The 18,238-nt window shown below is 46.4% G+C and overlaps 1 protein-coding gene across 1 annotated transcript in view; it reads right to left on the bottom strand.

The window, feature by feature from the left end:
* Positions 1-17,252, bottom strand: part of NCOA1 (nuclear receptor coactivator 1) — a 187,337-nt gene extending 170,085 nt beyond the window's left edge. The window contains exon 1 of the mRNA XM_063330741.1: positions 16,975-17,252. The gene's annotated coding sequence lies outside the window, so the exon portion shown is untranslated. The remainder of the gene's footprint in view (positions 1-16,974) is intronic.
* Between the last annotated feature and the right edge of the window lie 986 nt (positions 17,253-18,238).

The following is an 18,238-nucleotide window of genomic DNA, read 5'->3' as shown; positions in this document are numbered from 1 at the left end:
TCTATGTAACTACATGCAAAATTTTATACGTTCAGGTGATGTTGGTAATTAATTTCTCTCTAAAAGTTACCGTACACGTCAGCCACCCCGGCGTTCTCTTGACAGATGAGGCATATTAGAAGTCTGCCTTCTAATGAGCGACTGCAGAGGCGCAAGCCTGGCAGGCTGATACATGTGATGCCTTCAGAAAGCCCAGGTGTAAAACACCCGGATTTCACGGAGCACGGCACAGGGCGGTGGGGGCTTAGCCCCACCACGGGAGTTTCCAGTTGTGAAAATGCCCTGTATCCATAATCCTGCCTAAGGCACGTTTTAGCTTCAGTGACTCTCACTAATAAGGTTTTTTTTCTGTTGATAACGCTATCGCAGCTATAGGCTTTTGTCTTTGAAATCTCCTTGAAATACAAGGAGTCAGAAGTTTCTTTATTAACAAAATGAGTAAAAAAATGTTCTCCTGGAAACGCAGAAACTGGGTCACGGGGAAACAGACAAAGACTCAAAGTAACTCACGCCATCTGAAAACGCAAGCTATAACATAAAGTTATAAAGAAATTGTTCCAGGCTTCCCAAGAAATACAGTTCTGTTCATTTCTCCATTTTTCGCAACCTCAATTTTTAAAGCAGATTCTTCATCATTTCACAAGGAAGTTGCGAGCAGCAGCGTTGGCTCGTTGAGCCAAAGAAAGGGCTTCCAAGAGACTTTCTCCCAAACATCAAGTTAAGTGAGAAACAAGAAACCTCATTTCTTACAGAAACCTGTACAATAGGCACACCAACAGCTGAAACTTTTTTTGCAGAAACCCCTAAAAATTCGAGTTACGGTTTTAGCATCAAAATGGAAACAGGCAGGAGCCAGCAGTGGGGGTTTTTTTGGGTTTTTTTGTTTGTTTTTCTTTTTTTTATTCCACTGGGAAGCTTTTCTATGACTCCGTGCTTTCGGACTGCGTGCGATTCACCATTTTGCTTGAAGCAAATAGGCAGCGCGAGGCGAGGCACGAAACGCTGAAGAGCTCGGTGCCAGAAACGACCAGCTCGGCTCACCAGCGTGACTCATCAGCCCGCAGCACGACCCGGCTCTCTCCGGCCCCGCGCCGGCAGTTCAAAGCCATTCTTCCCCCCCCCCCCCCCCGCCTAAAACAACAAGGGTCGTCTTCTCCGCAGAATATCGAACACGAGAAAAATCAATTCTTTACGTCATTCTCCTAGTTGCAATTTGGAAAAAAAGAAAAGAAAATATTCCCTGTATTTACGCACCACGTGCACATCCACTACACTTGGAGCAGAAATGTCATTTAAACCATTCCAAGCAGAAATTACAGTCAATTCCAGAGAGCCTGATAGGGTATAATGCCCTAAACAAATGTTGCCAAAACATAAAAAAACAGATGGATACCACATGCATCTGTTGGAAGCAAACACAACCTTGCCCAGGATAAAAATCTTCATAAACAATAAAATAAAGCCCTGCATATTTTTAGCTTGACTAAGAGGATTACACAAGGGGTTTATGAAGACGTTTACACGAGTATTGACAAACCATACAGTAGCAACGTACCCACTCGCGTAACGCAATCTGTATAGCGGCCGTTCCGTTGGGAATGGCTTTCAAATACCGAGAGAAAAATGATGCTTCGCTCATGAGACAGGACTTACTTGGCAGGAGGGCAGAAGGTGCCGCAGCAGCGCTACGGCAGCGCTATCGAATCCAGCGACGCTCACTTCCTCAACGCCACAGTCCCAAGGACAGCACTGAGAGTAAGTCCCCAAGATAAGGGGACTACAAAGGTCTTGTGCCAGAACTGTTGTATTATAAAGCCTTGGGGTGGGGATTCACTCACAAACTTCCAAGTTAAGATGCAGTTACTCAAAGTAAAAGAAAAAAAAAAAAAAACCCCACACTACAAACCTGACACTTGGGTCTCACTGTACCCTACTACCACCTTTGTCACCATTAGTGAGTTTAAGCTGAGTTGCAAGCTACACGAGGACATTGGTTACAAAGCCTAAAGGGAAATAATAGTCTATAAATTTCACAGATTTAAAAACAAGTTTGCAGTTTGAAACAAGACAGAGCAAGAAACAAGACAGCCTTCCAGTCCCTAAAGGGGCTCCAGGAAAGCTGGGGAGGGACTCTGGAGCAGGGAGGGGAGCCATGGGACGAGGGGGAAGGGTTTTACACTGAAAGAGGGGAGATTTGGATGAGATATTGGGAAGAAATTCTTTGGTGTGAGGGGGGTGAGCCCCTGGCCCAGGTTGCCCAGAGAAGCTGTGGCTGCCCCATCCCTGGAGGGGTTCAAGGCCAGGTTGGCCGGGGCTTGGAGCAACCTGGGCTGGTGGGAGGTGTCCCTGCCCAGGGCAGGGGGTGGCACTGGGTGGCCTTTAAGGTCCCTTCCCACCCAAACCATTCTGCGATTCTATGTTAACACTGCTTTCTTCCCTGGTACAGTTACATCAGCCATAATCAACATTTCTAAGTCATCAAGTGTCCGCCACGAGCAAGGTGGAACCATTAACCACTACCCCACGTGCACAAGCACGGGCGAGTTCGTCAGTCCACGCTCCGTTGATCAACTTCACTCAAGCCGCACTTGAGGAAAACTCCTTCCTCTCCACCCCGGCTGCCAAAGCGCACCCAGCAGCCTCCTCTCTCAGTACGCTTGTTGATAAAGCGATATTCAAATGCAAAACCAGATTTTTAAAAGATGCTAATTACTGGCAGCGTCTTAATGGCTTCATTAGGAACTAGAGCTCTCCATCAACACTGGAGATCATGCCAGTACATCAAGGAAAATAAACATTGGTTTCTTTTATTAAAAAAGGTATTTCTTCTTTAGGTATTGCCACAGCAATAGAAGTAGAGAGCACAACTCAAGGACTACAGTATTTCTTTTTTCAAAACATCATTATTAAATATACACACCTCAATAGGCACCAGAGACTTTTCAATGTATAACGATCCCTTTTCTGGGGGGAACCACCACAAAAAAGCAAGGACGTTTTGCTACTGTCACAACTCGCTCCACAGGTTTAACTTTGGATTAAAAGGTCCAGTATCTGTGCTGACTAGAAAGGATCGTTTTGCGGTTAAAACACAGGGTTACACATCAGGAAAACCCTGGATCTGTCTTCAGCTCTGCCATAAACATCCCCTGAGATCTCAACTGAATCCAGTTAAGCCAAATCAGGAAAAAAAAACACTCTTCCTTGAGAATCTGAGAGTAATTCTGTGGAGACAGTGAACTTCACCACTTACACCACAGAAATACATCACGATGACTCCCAAATAAACTGATGTATGAAACTGTTAATTCCTAGTGTCCATTTGTTTACACACCCTGACTTTTCACAATTTCCATTCTAACACCTTCCCACTGCTCTCCTGTAATTCAGCTTTTTCTGAATTTTTTTTTTCCAGATTTGATGGCTGAAACTTCTGCCTCTGGAGTTGGTTTGGACTTTTTTTCCCTTTTTGGTTGAAGGAGTGTTGTGGGGGGAAAAACACCACACACCGAATATCTAACAGCCCCAGAGAGTCTATCAGACTAACAACCAAAATACGTCTACAGTTGAATTTCCCAAGTTGGCCCTGAACTCCAGAAGCCTTTAATCTATCAAACAGAAACGGCAGTACTTTCGTATCTCACAAGAGATACTAAAAATAAATTCAAATTAATTTAATGATTGTGAAACTCAACCACCATAGCTGCAAGGGCTATAGAAAAAAAACAATGGAGCAATTCATAGAATTTCAAACTCAGAGCAACAACTCAAGTATCAGACCGTAAAATGAATGATGAGGGCAGGAAAAAATCCTGAGCCGCTGACCAATGCTCAAGCCAAATCCAGCCTTCGCTCTAAGATGAGTGTCCTGATGCAACAAAAACAATATATAATCGCGCAATAGTATTTACAGGCATCAAAGCAGTGCCAGAGAGGAGTCAAAAATTCTGGCTTCTCTGCACTGAAAAGGTACTGACGTTATTTAGGCAACTGTTTTTATGTACATTCTTAAATATTTCGACCTCCATGCCACCAACATAAACTACTCACCTGGGACAGGCTGCAAGTGAACGCTGCTTAACAGATATCACCAGCTTCAATAAATGAGGCTTACATGAAAAATAGTTAATAACGCTCGAGTTGCCTATTAAAATACTTCCCACTACTTATGCAGCACATATTAAAGAAGCGGCTAGGTAGCAGCTGAACAAATTCCCATTAAAACACAAATACAAAAGCCATATTTTACAATTACGTGGATACAGTGACGGCTGCATTTGCCCAGCTCACGGTTGACTCCACCAGGGGTCTATTGTGGAACACAGACAGCTCACCCAAAGCAATTTTCATAACAAAAGCCTAAATATTGAAATATTATTTCCTCAAAACTTTTGGTAAACTGGTGTGGCTGCGTAAGACCCATAGTCCAAAACTGATTCATGCTAAAAAATAGAAAAAAGCGCAGCTAGAACTGAAAATGAAAAGAGGGTAAGTAATATTACATGTTTGAGAAAACAGGAGGGTTTCCAGCCTTTTTTCCTTAACTTTTTTTTTTACTGTAAATATACACTAAATCGTTACTCAAATATTTATTACCTCAACATTTCACGCCTATGAAAACTGCTGATACACTTTTAGTCTGAAAATCCTTAATCACGAGCATGCCAGCAATAAACAGACTACAGTCTTATTATTACAAAGAGACTGTAGCCTCCAAGTTCTTACGTGACAGAAGTCTGCCACTACTTGCAACGAGGATTATTTGAATTTAAAGGCAGTCGAAGACAAAACTTAAACACAGCTTGGGTGTATCAGCCCAACAGGAATCAAGGTAAGCAAAACACACACAGCATATATTATTAAATATTGTGCTTACATGACTAAAAAAAAGCTACTAAATATCACATTACAAGACTTTTCAGAGGGAAGACAAGAAATGACAAATATACTTGAATCACGGCAGTCCCTCCCTAAGTAGCTTATTTGTTTGTTTAGTTGCAGGCACAATGGGAGCTTGGGCTAATTCAGGTTGCCTGTTACTACCTCATTATAAATACTAATTACTGCTATTACTAACTAAACGTTTATTTGGGTTAACCTATAATGCAAGCCAAGATGCCTTTTCAAGTCTATCTCAGAAGCCCAGCAGGAGCAGTTGTGATTTCAAAGCCAGTGCAAAGACAGTATTTTATAGAGACTTCCCTCTCTCTAACAAGCACGAGATTTTTCGGGAGAATTCCAGTCCTTCGGTACGCCAAAAATCCTTCAGAAGGATTCAGCTGAGTCTTCACCCACGGCAGCAAGAGGATAACTCTCGGGGAGCGCAGGCAGGGCAAAGCCTCCTGGGGAGGGCAGAAGGGGGAGGCAAGTTCAACTCTTCTCCCTTCAAGAAGTGAGGACTTTGAGTTAAGTTACCTTAGTAATGTTTTGCAGTTACGTTCAAAGTGCTTTGCGATCGGCTAATCAATCCTCCACACAGGGAATTGACATACCTGTTAATTTTTGATAGGAGTAAAATCAAGAAGGAGGACAAGCGAATTATTTAAGCCAAAAAAAAAAAAAAATCAGGTTTCAAACCAATGAAACATAAAATGTTCTTTATCAACCAGCAGCATATCCTCAGTCTGAGAACAAGCAATCACCGGCTCGTTCAGAGCCTTCTATACTGACTTCACGGACAACGTTTTGATAATCCTTTTACCATTTCATAACATAAATGACTGAAATAAGTACTAAAAATGAGGCCTGAGAGCTCTACTCACCAGTGAGAGGAAAAAAAAAATATTAAAAAAAGATAAATTATTCTATAGTCAGCAATATCTAGTGATTTCAGTCCAACTAGCTGCTGCGTTTCCGAGTTCTGTTTCTTTAGCAAATCTGTGCCTGTGCATCAGCCAGCCAGGTCTCTGAGTACAGGCAAACTAATTTTCTCCCACATGAGAATTCTCATAGGTCATTTCAGAGAAAAAAAAAAAAAAAAAAAATAAGGGCTTTTATTTCTTTTTTTTTTTTTTTTTTTTTTAAATGAGGATGAAGTTCAAAATGGCCAGGTACACAAAACCTGCAATGTATTCAAGGAGCTTACAGAGATAAGACTACTCGTAACATTTTCAGGGACCTTGAGCGGAGTGTGTGGTAGCTTTATACAGCAAAGCAGGAAACGAGTCTGGAATAAACAAAGCTTGGCTTCAATACTCAAGGAAAAAAAAAAAAAAAAACCAAACATCTCTGGAAACACCACTGGCTGCACAAGAGGAGAACGAGCATCTTCAATTTTGACAATCTGCCGTGAACAGGGGGATGGAAAGAGCTCAAGGCTCAGACAAGGAGTCTTGATGATATAAATCTACAGCCACTGAAGCCTGACCTTTCTACGCAAGTGATCTAATCCCCTTGAAAGCGTGGCAGTGTCTTCCCCCAGGTGCAATGCCGGTTTATTCCACCTCTACCACACGTTGCTCTCGAGACCACATTATAAGAATTTCAAGAACCAGCTGTATGCAACTGCTGGATTAGGAGAGGAACCTCTGCCACCACCTGAAGACAAATTAAAATCCTTCAGATACATTTGGGTTAGAATCAAAACGATTGATGCTTCCGCTCCACCCTGCCAGTGAACAACCATCCTGCCACCGGTGGATCGATCTACAGGGATCCTATCAGCATTTTTGTAAAGACCATCTCCTTTTCACTGCTCAACAGGTAAGAAGCAGCTCTCCTGCTCTCCGTCTTTGTATGCATCCCATGACCCTTCCTCGCTTGTACTCTGCCATTATCTTCTACTGATGGAGAAACAGAACAGCCTTTTAGAAATTTCCAGCACTTGGAAGACGTAACTTCCACTCATCACAACAGAGAACACTTAATCCTACAGCCTGTTCACGTGTTTGAAGTTCCAGATAGCCCTTTTTCACTGCTAGGAACACAAGGACTACTCTCCTTGCGCAGAAACCTTTGCGGACATTGAGAAATGCCTTCTATCTACTTAAGTCATCTTCTGAAGGTGGAAACTACTTGCTGATTAAATCCAGTTTGCAGCATATCACAATTTCCTAAATTATTTCACCAGCAAGGGCTGATGAGAACAATAGCTCTGCGCTGAGCCACATGCATCATTCCGTGGGTTAGGAGAGAACTCATTTAGTGCTCTAAATCTCATTATAACTTGCTGATCGGGATGTAGAATACGCACTTATCTCTGAACTGGAGGCTTTTAAACAGCTTGAAACAAACTCAGCTCTTCTGCCTTCAAGTAGCAGTTGTTTCGTATTCCTCGCACTTCGGGAGGCCTATCTGAAGAACTCTCTTAGTAAACAAATTAAAATCATATTGCTATATTGGATTTAGACAATTTAAACCAAAAGCTAAATGCTGGAGACCAAGTGTTCAAAGAGTAAATGCAGATGCAAGGGTCAAATACTGGATCTCCGAATTTCCCTGTGGCAAGCTGGACGAGCCTGTGCTGATCTGTGAAATGGGCATAATTTCCTGCTCCTCGGAGATGGTGCTTACCCTTGGGAAAAGTCCGCAGCAGTCTCCGGACAGCGAGGGGCTTTGTTTCAACAAGCAGGAGTTCTCAAAGGTGCCTAAATTCGCAGCAAGACACGACTCCGAGGGCAGACGGAATGGTGCAATAGCCCTAACAGGGCGACGCTGCCAAACACCCAACTGCAGCAGCCTCCGGGAATTTTAATATCGAAGTTTCCCCCATCAGCAGAATTTAACAGGCAGCACCGAGGGAGGAAAACATTTCCAGGCTACTATTCTTTGGGGGGGTTGTTGCTTTTTTTTTTTTAATTTTTAATGGCTGTTCTGTGTATTTTCCCCTCGCACTTTAAACCTCTGCAATGAAACTTAAATCTTGTTTAACTGGATTCATTTAAACTGTTTTTACAAACCCCAAAGAGTTTATTTCGAGCCCCGCCAGTTGCACGCGAAACGTATGAATTACCAAACGTAGGTATTTTCCAGCATCCAGGAGGAAACCCGAGAGTAAAAGCGTGCCTCTTGTTTTTAAAATACCTCCTTAAAAAGCCTTCAGAAGTTATTTAATACTGTTTTCAAGAAGTCCGCGGTATCTCTGTAATCATACATTCTGTGGCAAGAGGAGGAATTCAGGAATCCAGCTCTCCTCGCACGTAGCACCATGCACGCACACCTATAAGCAAGTCAACAACCACAGCGACAAGCTGGGCTGTTCTAAGTTTGGGAACGAAGGCTGCAGTTTTTTCGGAGGCGACCAGCAGCAACACTTTTCTGCTTTTTTTTAGCGACATATGCACGCGCTCAGGTTCCCAAACCAGATTCTCCCTTCCTGACATTTCTCCCCGGCAGGACTTGGTCATCAACCTTTCTGCACCCTGAAATGAAAACCCCGGTGCTGTCCCCAACTAAAAAACTGCGTTCTCCACAAACCCGGCCATAAAAACATTCTCTTTCTGCACCCAAAGCCATGCTGACCTGGCCTGACCAACCTATGACACCGCACCATCTCCCTAACACTAAATGCCAAAACCTTTGCTCCCTATCTTCCACGCTCGCCCCAGCTTCCCAAAGCAGGACTCGACGCACATCCTCATCCACCGCCTCCATCCTCACTCCTCCACAATCTCAATCAGAAGTGCAAACACACCTGCAAAACCCAATTTTCAGAGAATCATAGAATAGTTTGGGTTGGAAGGGACCTTAAAGACCACCCAGTGCCACCCCCTGCCCTAGGCAGGGACACCTCCCACCAGCCCAGGTTGCTCCAAGCCCCGGCCAACCTGGCCTTGAACCCCTCCAGGGATGGGGCAGCCACAGCTTCTCTGGGCAGCCTGGGCCAGGGGCTCACCCCCCTCACACCAAAGAATTTCTTCCCAATAGCTCATCTCAATCTTCCCTCTTTCAGTTTAAAACTGTTACCCCTCATCCTATGACTACAATTTTATGGCTCTTTGCACATGTTGACAACCCCTGAGAGCCACCACGAGGACCCACCTCCACCAAGGCTCCCGCAATCACTTGCTCACATTCAGCATCAGGAATTACTGCCTTCACGTCGCAAAGTACCACGTTTTGAAGCAGTTTGCACACCATGAGTGTACGCACACCACAGTTTGGGAACCTCGCTCTACAGAACGAAAGACATCAGATGCCTGTCATCAGAGCTACTTGTCGATGACGCAGACACTGCTGGAGCCAAACCTCTTGAGGTTTGCTGGCACATTCTAGGAAAGTTGCACCCAATTTAATAAATCCACATCTACAACCAGAGCAGCCGAGTGCACCGGGTACTTGTGCCTTTTACCTTTCACTAACACCCTGCTACTTGGGCAAATTATCCAATTGCTGCGATTCTGTTTTATTCACTTGGAAAAATGAGCGCAAAAATTGAAATAATATTTCTTTGTCTTGCAGGGGCATTACAAAAAGTAGCCAATACGTGTGCGACGCTCCATTCGTATCAAAAATGAATGTCATAAAGCAGCTTATCGTCTAAAAACATTAGAAGAAAATTAAGTAGGTTGCAAAATCAAGCACTAAAAATTATAGAGTAACAGATTTATGATCATCTGTGCAACCTTAATCCGTTCCACTTTGTTAGTCCAACCCATACAGTGAATAAGTCAGAGAATCTATGGAAAAACATCATGTGGCTACAAAATTATAATTACAGTTGCATCTGTTTTTCCTAACTTTTGAATGTTAAGCTTTACAAATGAAATAGCTTCTTGTTTAATGGAACTTCCCAGGTTTTGGTTCTAGTCTCCAATATCAAACTGTACGGGGTTTTATATGCTATATTGAAACATATTTCATCCACAAAAAAAAAAAATCAGAAAACTATATTAAATTATCACATTATGTCACATGGAAACAGATTTAATTAAAAGAATCTAGGTAGTTTATTTTTCCATTTTCACTACATTTGAAAAATAAACTAGATTAAAGTGTATTTACCAGATAGTTATTTTCCATACAGCGAGCTTTGTATATACAGTATCATTTCCGTTTCCAACAACAACAGAAGCATAAAATCAGGCCAAATGCTATTTTCAATGGCATTTTTAAATTCATTAAAGCTTTTTTTTCATTTATTTTGGGCCTTCAAAGGGATTACCACCATTGCATCTTCAAAAGCACAGAGCTTCATGCCAAGTCCGTCAAGTCTAGGTAAACTGTTTTAAAGGTTAAGGACATAACTATTAATCTAGCTGTCAGAGGTGCTGGGATCCCACAACTTCCACTATGCCTCCAGTGTGGAATATCCACTGAAGGAAATCTGATTACACTAAAATATGAATCTGGGAATGCGATTTCAGGCACCCAGGGAAAATTCACATAGAAGTTTTTTCACAAAGACGACTTAAAAACGACCTCTATAGAAAAATATTTGCTAGGACAATAGGATACAGTTGAAAGAGGACCAAGAAAGCTCACGAACAGTAGAAACACAAAGCATATTCTAAAACGCTGGATTTTCATAACCTTAATTTCTAAGAAAACAAGAGTTACGTGCTGCCAAAGGCAGAGCTAGTTTCAGTCCTTATTCCTGCCCTGTGAGTCAGAGGCCCACATACAACACGGTGTTTTACCTGACCCTTCACCAGCGGCTCTCACTTATTCCATAAACCAACATTCTTGAAATGACATTTGGAGACGCGAACAGAGGTATTTTACACATCAGCTCCATTCCAAGAAATTCTAACTATTCATACAATAGCAAATTACGCTTCACACTAATTACATTCCAGTACACATTGGGACTTTGTGCTCAACTTTACAGTGAGTTGAGACACAAGCACACTGTAAATGCTCAAGTTTCATAACCAACACTACTGCGCATGCAGGAGTCCATTATTAAATTTGAACTTACACGTCCTGTAAGAATAGAGCATGATCTATTGGGTTCCACTGTAAATGTTTCTACTATTAATGTTTCCAGAGTGTCCAGTTATCATTCCTTCAACTCTAACGCAGCATCTTCCATCGTTAAAAAATACTTGTCTGGTATTCACCTTTCAGCTGAGCGCCATTCGCAACTGGAGCATGGAAGAAAGGCTGGTGAACTCATCCTGCCAAGCTTCCCTGCTAAAGCTCTGCTTGGAAATCTCTGCTCGTAAAAAAGAAACAGGTAGCGTAGCTGCCGACTGTTTACAGAATTACTGGGAAGACCCAGGACTCATCTTGTCAGCAATCACATTTAAGAAACAAATGAAAGACAAAGGGATCGAGCTTACACACCCAGGCTGCAACAGGTTCAATTCCAGCTAGTTGTTTATTTTCACACACCATTTTTCCAGTATGGTTTAAAATAACTGCTCACAAGCACGCGTCAAAATCCTTTTCAGGTTAGTCAGACTTTTGTTAAAAAAAAACTTCAAAGACAGAGGCTGACTAGCACTTCCACTAAAAAACTCAATTTATTCAATCTCTCAATTTATCCAAGACCTTGGAAGTATGTTGATAAAACCGGACGCAAAGTCTCAGATTAAGAGCAAAATACAGTCTCTGGGGGAGAGAAGAAAAGAGGGAGGATAGGTACTACGGGTGGTAGTCACAAGAAATAAGAAGAAAGAGAAGTTAAGGAGTCTGAGCTGTGAGATTTCTTGTACAATTTACATATGAATCTGATTTAACGGTCTGAAAGGTTCAGAGCTTTTCTCTCCTATTTCTTCAATCTGGGAGTTATACAACCTTAACAGAAAAAGAAAAGAGAACAAGATTTTCAGTTTTCATTGTTAAACTCTCAGTGCAGTTTTACTGAAAGATTACAATACTTACTGGGTGGGGGTTTTTTAATTATAGAAACAGCAAACACCATTCTGAAACCATCTGGACAGTGGACCACCGTGCTGTGGGTTGGAATCTCTCTCCCCTCCCAAGGCCCTTATTTCCCAAGACAGCGTATGCTGCAGACAGGAGAAACCACTAACATTAGGGGTATAACGTTATCAACGCCTAACCATTTCCATATTGTGTGATACCCTTTAATATAATTTGATCCCAAATGATGTGATTCTAAACTTCACCCTCCATTCACAATGTGAATTTCACATCTGTAGGAAAGCTACTGATTTGTTTGGGTTTTAAACAGTTCCTCATTCATAATTTCATCACACAAATACAAGAAACAAGCCTACTTCTTGCCTTGCCTGGCATATTGCCTATTTTTTAAGGCTTCACACTCTGAAAATCCAAAAAAATTGAGACCCCTGGGATTTCAGATGTCACATTAAAAAGGGGGGGGGGGGGGAGTTAAGCCAAAGAAACACTGTTTTGAGGTTGTTTCATTGCACATTCCATGATAGATAATTAAAAGTAAACACAAAATAAACATAAATAGCTCAAAATAGACTTTTTAATGATTTGTGTTCCAAAATAGCTAGTTGCAGGATCAGCCTTGACTGGGACATTTCTGACACTCGTTTAAAACAGGACCTACCGCTTCAGGATCTTTTCCCTCTGTGGAAAAATACAAAGGCATTTAAGAGCCCCTCCACTGATCAGCTTTGAGATGATCCAGATTGTGGATCCTTAGAGCAAAATATGGATACTGTAGAGTTCACTAACCAAGGCAAGTCGGCAAACTGTTGACTTACATATTCACCGCACTGTTTTCCTTTCCTAGATCACCTTCCTGTAACTCACCAACTTGCATCAGCTTCACTAAATCACAGCAAATCTCTGCACGGACACAAACTGGTTTAAACACGACCGCCAGGATAGCTTGCCACAGCTTACAGAACATAATAAACCAGTAAGCAGGTTTAAACAGATTTAAGAATATCTATGTGCAGATTTACCTAAGTTGGTTAACAAATCTACCTAGTTTAGGCCACACAACCCTGTCCATCGGACCCGAGCACTTGAGTCGAGGATTCCCACTGCAAGGTCTGCGCACAAAAACCCGTCCTGGCTTTTTCCCCGCTCACCCAAGGACACCTCAGGGAAACATCCCGCTGCTCCTTGTGCTGAGACGCGTTGGAGTTACTTCCCAGTCAATTGGGTCAACCGCACGAGAACCTACCTATCTTTTCAGGGGAAACAGTAGGAACAGTATTGCAGGATTATCAGCGCAGAAGCCATTTAGCCTGCATTTTCCCTGCGGAGTGTACTGGCGCTAGCCCAAAGCCAAGCGAAGCCTAGTTTCTAACCTACATTCCCAGCCAGGTAAATTAGTTCAGGCTTAAAGAACCTCCAAACCAGTTCAGCAGTCTTTTCCTTTGTAAATGACAGGAGCCCAGGTAAAGCGCATGGTGCTGACACATCCTTTATACCCAGACCGGGCCTATGAGCGCTTTAAAGCTTGTCCCACAGCAAAGCCACAGCATTTAAAATGGTCAACTTTACACGTAGATGTTGCCGTGGTGGTAAAAAACCTGTTCTGCATCACCCTGACTCACATGTGCAAGGCTAGGTATGCAAAGAGTTGAAGCCGTTTACAAGCAAGCCATAATTTTTAATATTGCAGCTACAGGCAAACATCCTATTCCAGATCCTGCTGCGCCAGGGGAAGAGGTTAAAGCTCCTGGCTGTTCTCAGACCCATCAGCAGAGCTGCTCCTGCGAATCCTCCCTCGCCCACCGCGGCTCCGACGGGCAGCGGGGAGGCAAGCAGAGGGCTCGGCCAGGCACCGGCAGCACGACAGCAGGCACTCACCTCCCAACAGACCACCAAGCGCTGGTTCGCTGCAACGTTATTAAAAAAATAAACCCAAAACCATCAAGATTAGGCTGCTAATACTACCAGCTCTCCTGCTGCCCACCACCATCCAGCTGCTTCCCCGTCACAACTCTTCCACCTCTTTAGGTTTAGGCTGGGATTTTTTGGAAGCAGACTCCATTTTTGCTCTGGTTTTGCCTCACTCCCACCCCACTGCAAACCCGGGCCGTGCCTGGGGTTCCTGGATGCTGCAGCGAGACAAATAACACAGAACCGCCAATAAAAGTTGCTTGTTTGTGTCTGCCAGCGCTTAAAGCTCGTATGTAGAAGCGGCGGTCACATGCTACAGGGTGTTACACACCGCATTGGCCTTTCAGGAATACCTGGTTAAAATATTTACCTGTTAATCCAAGCCCTTCCTCTTTAGAATCCTGTCTTTAAAGGCAGAATCTTACTTTTATAACTATATTTTTTTATTCCTCCTCTTTGATCAAAGAGATAAGAACCACGCTTCAAAGAAACACAGTCAACCAAGCAAAACAAGAATAACTCGTCATATAAATAGTTTCCTTATACAAAATATACTGTTTTTCAACTGGCAAGCTATTTATGCAGGAGACGGGATATTTTTAGTAGTAGCACTCACACCTTCATTTCTGGCAATCCCTGCAAAGTCTCATGCAAATTACCCCCCTCAGATTAGCAAGCAACAAGGTGCTGATCTCCAACAGATCTGCTCCTTGGAAATATGCTTATATAATTCAGTAAGCCTAATAACCCCAAAGGCCTCAAATATTTGTAACAGCCCACCCAACAGCCACGCCGAGAGACCCAAGAGAAGTCAACAGAGGGCACATGTTCCCAAACGCAGACTTTTACAACGTGAGAATGACAGTGATACTGCTCCAATAAATCTACAGTGGAAGTGTATGACTAATTGTATGAATTAGTCATGCAGTTGTGAGCATGTGTCGTAGCATTATCAGAGGGCAAGGCTCGGGGAAAACACGCACGCTAAAAAATCAAAGTCGGCCCGTCGCGAACAAGAAGTAAAAGGCCTGCCTTCGGAAGAGCCAAACGCCCCGCTCGCCTCTCAGGAAGCCTATTTGTTTTGGAAGCGAGGATTTGTGCTGCCATATTGTTTGGCAACACGTTTCAAACAACAGATACCCATCTTGAGCAAATAAGTTGAGATTTAACATTTCATCATGCCCATCGGCTTTGAGCCAGGTGCACTATTGCCAAAGTTACTACTGTTTATTATCTACCATCAAGAGCTGTTTGTCCCCCTAAGTGGCAACTTGAACTTTAATCATTTTCGCAAAACAGCGCTGCAAAGCTGCGGATACTACACTGCTTACCAAGCTCCTCTGCAAATTTGTGGCTTTGCATCCATTTTTTCCTGGTTTTCAATGTTGCTCTCCCTGCTGCTCTGCAAGAGGCCGAGGGATATAGCTACAGATGCACCACATACTACGTACACTTCCATACATAACGCCTATTTTTTACTTTCTCTTGTATAAGCAAGCTGATGGCCACAGCAGAAAGAGTTCAGAACCCACACACGTTTGCTGAAATATTCTGCCGGCAGATCATTGCAACCTCTAAACTGCAACGGGACAGCGCATCTCCACAAAAGTAAACAAAGCATCATTTTTGTTCATATTTACCATCTTGCTACTAGAACTCACTAGGTCTATTACTCTTTTTTTATATATATACACACACACGCACATTTGACACACACACATATATACGTATATCCTGCCAGCCCACACAAACCAGGTCTTTTTTTCAGTCTAAACCAGCAACACGAAGAATACAAGCCACGAGACAGGGTGAAGAACATACAAGCACCACCCACGCAAGTCCAAATTTCCAGTTTTAACATACTTTGCTGTGTCACTCTTTTTTTTTTTTTTTTTTTTGGTTATGCTGTATTTGGGTAGCGAAAATTTGATATCTACTGTACGCTGATTAAGCTTCCAGTGGAAGCAACCAGCAGCCCCAGACGGCGCTCCACACCTTTCCACACACGCTTTTTTGGGTGCAAATAAATAAATAAATAAATCGGGAGACCGGCACCCGCCGCGCACGACCCAGTTCTCAGCCACTGAAAGGTCAAAACGCACCTAGGAAACTGGAGGGCTCGAGCGTGTCTAGCAACCTACGTCGGAAGGAAACAACCTTTCCGATTTTTCTACCGCTAAATGTCATATTCCAGCGGCAAGAGCCACCACCCCCACCCCCCCGCACAAACCGGGGCTACCGCTTGCATATACACCATCAGGTATTTGGGATTATTTGCAATCTGCTCGGCGGTCCGTGTCTCTAGGAGAGAAATGAAGGAAATTTAGGGCAAGCGCTCCGCTAGGAACGGGGAGGCGGACGCCACCTTCCCCACCGGCCTCCTGCAGAGCCCCCCCACAGGCCGGGGACCCCAGGGACCCCTCGAAGGAGCCTGTGTCCCCACGAACCTTGCTCCGATGGCCCCCAAAACCCCCCCCCCGGTACCTCAGGGCCACCTCGGGCTCTCCCTCACCGACCGCCTCAGCGCTGAAGTTACTTGTGCCTCCGCTGACAACCAGAACCGCGGTCGGTCTGGCGGGGTGGGGGGGGGGACACGACACACAGACACACACACACCCCGAGGGGGGGGCGACACACGCGATGCTACACGCAGACAAAGAGCCGTCACCTAAAACGCCACCAAAACCGAGCGTCCTCCCTGCATTGAGGGGGGGGGAGGGGGACGGACGGGGGGTCCGCGGGCCCCCGCAGGCCCGGCCGCGGCCCCGCTGCTCCCCCTCAGCCATCTTCCAGCGGGGTTGGCGGGGGGGTGTGAGGAGAAAAACTGCTTTTCCACTTTTTTAATCAACTTTAAATTAATAATAAGAGGGGGGTGGGGGGGGTAAGGGGGATATTTAGAAAAGGGAAGGCTGGCATTTCGCCGCCCGAGGCGGGAGGGGCTGGGCCGCGCAGGGTCCCCCGGGGCGGCCCTCCTCAGCCCCCCGCGGGGGAAGGCGGGCGGGCGGCGGGGCGAGGGGAGGCGGCGGCGCCCCTCCGCCGCCATGGCAGCCCGGGGGCGGGGGGGCCGGGCCGTCTCTCCCCCCCTCCTCCTCCTTCCCCGGTTCCCCCCTTCGCCCCTGACAGCTGCGCCTCCCCCCGCAGGCCGGGGGCTTGCGGCGGGGGCGGCGTGTTGGTGCCGGCCCCCGCCAGACACACCCCCGGCCCTGCGCGGCGGGGCAGCGGGGCGACCCGGCCGCCCGCCCTCCCTTTCCCTTCCCCTTCCCCTTCCCTCCCTCCTTCCCTCCGGGCGCCACTCACCTGCCGCCGCTGCCTGGGTGACAGCCGCCTCCCCCCCCGCCGGGGCTGAGGCCGCGGAGCTCAACGGGCAACGCGACAGCGACTCCCCCGGCCGAGGCGGCGGGGGCGGCCCCGGGGGGGGGGTGGCTCGCAGCAGCCCCCGCCGCGATGGCGGTGGCGGGTGGCGAGAGCGCTGTGCTTGGGGGCCCCGGTTCCCGTTGCAGGGGCTCCCGGGCAGCCGGGGCCCCTTGCCTGGGCGGCGCGGCGCGGCTGCTGGGCTCCGGCTCGCTCGCCGCTCTCCCTCCCGGCGGGACGGGGCGGAGCGGAGCTGGGCAGGGAGAGACGAGGGGGGCGGTGTCGGAGGAGGCCGCCGCGGCCCGGCACGGATCCCTCCTCCTCCTCCTCCTCCTCCTCCTCTCTCAGTCGCTGCCGGCCGCCATCTTCCCTACCTCCCCCCCCTCCCCGACTCGCACACAGCGGCCCGGGCAGCGGCAGAGCGGGGCGGAGACGGCGGGGAGGCCGCGGCCCCTCCGCCGCCGCCCCCCGGGCAGGGGCAGGGGGAGGCGGGCGCCATCTTAGCGGCTGAGGGGGGCGGCGGGGATCCGGGGGGCTCCGATCCGGAGCCCGGGGGTGAGGGGGACCTGCCTCGCCGGCTCGGGACCCCTCCGGTGGCATCACCCACGTCCCCACGGTGGCCTCCTCACCCCTCACGCCTCTCCTGGCTGTCCCGCCGCCTCCAGCCCAGGCCACCGATCTCGGGCTGGGCTTGACCAAGGTGTAGAGGCCTCCGCCAGGCTCGGGGTGTCCTCATCCTGCTCACCCGTCAGGAGCTGCTGTCACATTCTGTGCTGGAAGTTACCTGTCAGGTTTTATTTCCCAATCGCCTGCCCCCAACGAGGCGTCGAGTAAGAGCTAAAGGCCGTCATCTTTCATCTCGTTCTCTCTCTAGGCGTCAAAAGGGCTGGGATGTGCCTTGGATCAGCCGGGAACACCGACACCGAAGTTCAGTGAGCGGCACAGGGTGACAGAGGGTCCCACGCAGACCTCGACCCACCGTTGGGTCTCCTCACTGTCATTTTCGGCTGTTTCTACGTAAAGCTGCCGCACACGGAACAGTCACAATTGCTCTGTCAACTATTTTATCACATTCGGGCTGTATCTGGTTACATTATTCATCCTCTCTGTGGAACTGTGAAATCCCCAAACACCTCATGTGTCACGAGGCAAAACAACTCAATGGGTTGAATAGTTAAAATAAACCAGAGCTTCAGGTGGCTCATTTTCC

Source organism: Chroicocephalus ridibundus, chromosome 3 (genome assembly GCF_963924245.1).
Source record: "Chroicocephalus ridibundus chromosome 3, bChrRid1.1, whole genome shotgun sequence".
NCBI lineage: Eukaryota > Metazoa > Chordata > Aves > Charadriiformes > Laridae > Chroicocephalus > Chroicocephalus ridibundus.
This window is presented reverse-complemented; position numbering and strand designations above follow the sequence as displayed.